Here is a 4,135-nt window from a genome sequence, read left to right as displayed (position 1 = left end):
TTAAAGGGGCAACCACTGCCAGCCTATATATTCCTCGGGAGTCAAATTCTCCAGCATTCACAGTACACAGTTCTTTCATTTGATGTGGGAAATCCTCCAACCAAATTTAGCACTAGATAACTTTTCCTCAAACATATTTAAGCATTCATTCACTGCTTTGCCAGGATAATCCTCAATTTTCTGGGAAGAGCTTACATTTTCTCTATTGAATGAGAGTTTTCATAATTCCTTGTCCTTCATGTACTTTATAGGAAATGAGCAGCATGGTAGATTTAAATGTCCATACCAACTCCATTCAAGCTATTCTAAGTGACAACTGATATAATCAACCTGAATCTAAAAGCCAGAAATATTTTCAATAACCTAAACTATGATAAAATCTCTCTGAGGAATGGAGTTTAAATGTTTATGAATTAAGGCCACTAAACATCAGAAGATATACAAAATGACAGTGTTAGAGGTTAGAATAATGGGACCTTTAACATCAAACATAAAAATCTTATAAAACTTTGCTGAAGCCTAGTCACAAAATATTTCCTGACTGTATTTTTTAAAAAATCTATTTTTGCCCTAGCCGGTTTGGCTCAGTGGATAGAACATCGGCCTGCGGACCAAAGGGTCCTGGGTTCGATTCCGTCAAGGGCACGTACCTTGGTTGCAGGCTCCTCAGATCCTGGCCCTGGTCGGAGGCAACCAGTCGATGTGTTTCTCTCACATCAATGTTTCTCTCTGTCTTTCCCTTTCTCTTCCACTATCCCTAAAAATCAATGGAAAAATATCCTCAGGTAAGGATTAACAAGAAACAAAAACCAAACAAATCTATTTTTATTGATTTTTAGAAAGAGAGGAAGGGAAAGGGAGAGAGAAATATCGATGTGAGAATGGCACATCAGCTGCCTCCTGCACACCCTGTACTGGGAATTGAACGGGCAACCTTTTGGTGTGTGGGACCACTCCCAACCAACTGAGCCACACCAGCCAGGGCCAGATGAAATATTAAACTCCGGACCTATCCTGGAATTCTGTTAAATTAAATATTATAAGGTATAAATGAGCCATTAGTTTACATGTAAAAATATTTTGATTACTTGGAAATTTCCACTCTCATGGAACTAACTTTAGTAAAATTTGACTCAGAAATTCCAAGGACATCAGAGCTGAACTATACCAAACAATTTGCTGGAATAGTTAACATTTTATGAAAATAAGTTATACCCTATTTGGAAAACAGATTCCACAATTCCATATTAGCTGCAAATTTTAAATAATTGCCGTAACTTTCTTCACCTTGATTACTTATAATTCCTTTATGTTCTGCTGAATCTTAACTAGAACTCAGATGAACTGATAAAAGTTCCTTGTGGCAAAAAGGTGTTATGCACATGGAAGAGTCATGGAAGCACTTTGAAGATCACGATGAGAAAGAGTTTGAGAGCAACTGACTTAAGCTAAAAATATATATTAAATATAAGTGACAGTTACTACTTCGCTTACTTTAAAAACTATAGGCAAAATTCCTGCATTGAACAGGACTGATTTGGTGACTACTGAAATCCCTTGCAATTCAGAAATTCTACAAATGTAATAAATTTGAGCTAAAATACCCCTATTACATTTTATAGTAGGATCAAACTGATTTTTTTATCAAGTATAAAATTCTTTTAAAGTAAACAAAAATTTCTTTTTTTTTTAAGGGCATGATGGTCAATCTTTATTATATAAGATTTCTTTTTTCAATAATCTAATACATTTACAATTTTCTATTTAATTTTTTTAAGTTTTGAATGTTGTTGATTTTTTTATAAAGTTGCAGTAAAACACACATAAAATTGATCACCTTAGCCATTTCTAACTGTACAGTTCAGGAGTGTTAAGTATAGTCAAATTGAATTTTTTCACCTTGCACAAATGAAACTCTGTATCCATTTAGCAGCAACATCCCCTAGCCCCTAACAACTGCATTCTGATTTCTCTTTCTTTGAATTTGAATACTCTAGATACTTCATAGAAGTGCAATCATACAGTATTTACCTTTTTGTGACTGGCTCCAAACAAAAATTTCTTAAGCAACCCAACTAAGAATAATCAATGATAAATTTCATTAAGGCAAAACAAAAAAAAAAGTACAAGGTGCTTTAAAATGAGGATTTCAGGCATCGCATCCACAAATTGTTTTATACATAACTAGAGGCCCGATGCATTCAGGCACGAGGGGGGTGAAGAGGGGAGAGGGGGTCCCTCAGCCCGGCCTGCGCCCTCTCGCAATCCGGGACCCCTTACTCCTAACCGCCTGCCTGCTCACTCCTAGCTGCTTGGCTCATCACCCCTTAGTGCTCGCCAGCCATGAGCCCTGCATTGAGCATCTGCCCCCCGGTGGTCAGTGTGCATCATAGCGACCAGTCATTCTGTTCGTTCTGCCATAATGGTCACTGGGCTTTTATATAGATACTGACCTTTTTATTTATTTTTATATAAGTACAAATTAGAGACTTATGGGGGTGGTCTTTCTTTTTTAAAAAAAATATTTTTTTTATTGATTTCAGAGAGGAAGGGAGAGGGGGAGAGAGATAGAAACATCAATGATGAGAGAAAATCATTGATCGGCTGCCTCCTGCATGCCCCCAACTAGGGACCGAGCCCACAACTCGGGCATGTGTCCCTGACTGAAATTTAACCTGGGACCCTTCAGTCTACAGGCCAACACTCTATCCCCTGAGCCAAACCAGCCAGGGCCAAAACATTCTTTTAAAAAAATAAATTAATAGAGAGGGAGGAGAGAGATACATCAATGTGAGAGAGATACATCAATCAGATGCCTCCTGTTGAACCTAAAACCTGTGCATGTACCCTGACCGGGAATCAAACCGGTGACTTTTTGGTGCATGGGATGATGTTCAACCAACTGAGCCACACTACCCAGAACTCAAAAACACTTATTGCCCTGGCTGGGTAGCTCACTTGATTGAAGCGTTGTCCTGAAGTGCCGAAGTTTTCTTGGGTTCAATCCCTGGTCAGGGCACATACAGGAATCAACTAACAGATGCATGAATAGAAGGAACAGCAAATTGATGTCTCTCTCTCTTCTCTCTCTCTAAAATCAATTTTTTAAAAAGTGACTTTCACTCTGAAAAAAATTCTTAATTTAATCTAATCAAAATTCTGTTTGGGAACATACTTATTCACTACCATATTATTTTTCATTACTGCCACAAAAAAATGGTTCTTCAGACACTTGGCTTAAATATATAATAATACCACATTATTTTTATGATAAAGTTCTCTATTAACTTTATTTTAAATGAAGTCAAGAGCTAGCAGTTCAAATAAAATAAGTAACCCATTTGACATTATTATACCTATTATATTTAAAATAACAATATATAGCCCTGGCTGGTGTTGCTCAGTGGTTATTATTGCCCAGAGGGGCTCGAGTTCAATTCCCTGTCAAGGGCAGGTACCTGGGTTGCAGGTTCAACCACCGGCCCTGGTCAGGGCACATGCAGGAAGCATCGGATCAGTGTGTCTTTCTCACTCTCTCATGTCCTCATGTCAATATTTCTCTCTCTCCTCTCTCCCCTCTTAAACCCCTCCCTTCCAGTCGCTAAAAAAAAATCAATGGGAAAAGTACCCTTACTGTTCTGGTGAGGAATAACAACAACAACAAAAAAACACCACAAACATTTAAAATAACAATATATAAATTTGGTTAGATGTTAATGCTCTCAATTTCTTTCCTACCAACTTTTCATGCAAATGTTATTTGCTATTTCTAAATTAGACTACATGGAATCTAGACAGGAAACTCAGTAAAAAAAAAAATTGGAAATAAAGCAAATGAGCTGAGGGCAGCAATGTAAGACTTCAAATGACGTTGAGGGATAAGAAAGCCATCAGGGGGAGATTAAAAATGGCAGCAGAATAGGAAGATGTTGCACAGACATGCTCCCAGGAACAAACTGGAATTACAACTGAAATACAGAAAGGCTTTCTGAATAATCAACAGAAAACTCACAGGAGAGAACCCTGATACCCAAGAACCGAAGATGGAGACCGCATAGAGACTGGTAGGAGGGGCAGAGGCGCGAAAGGGCTGGTCGGGCACCCACAGACGGCAACTGAAGTCCCCGAGAGAGAT

The 4,135-nt window shown here is 38.2% G+C and overlaps 1 protein-coding gene across 1 annotated transcript in view; it reads right to left on the bottom strand.

The window, feature by feature from the left end:
• The window catches only part of METTL3 (methyltransferase like 3), a 14,405-nt gene that overhangs the window by 6,652 nt on the left and 3,618 nt on the right, over positions 1 to 4,135 (bottom strand). The gene's annotated exons all lie outside the window — the stretch shown is intronic.

Source organism: Myotis brandtii, unplaced genomic scaffold, assembly GCF_000412655.1.
Source record: "Myotis brandtii unplaced genomic scaffold, ASM41265v1 scaffold1031, whole genome shotgun sequence".
Lineage (NCBI taxonomy): Eukaryota > Metazoa > Chordata > Mammalia > Chiroptera > Vespertilionidae > Myotis > Myotis brandtii.
Note: the sequence above shows the minus strand (reverse complement) of the source record. Positions and strands in the feature narration are given on the sequence as shown.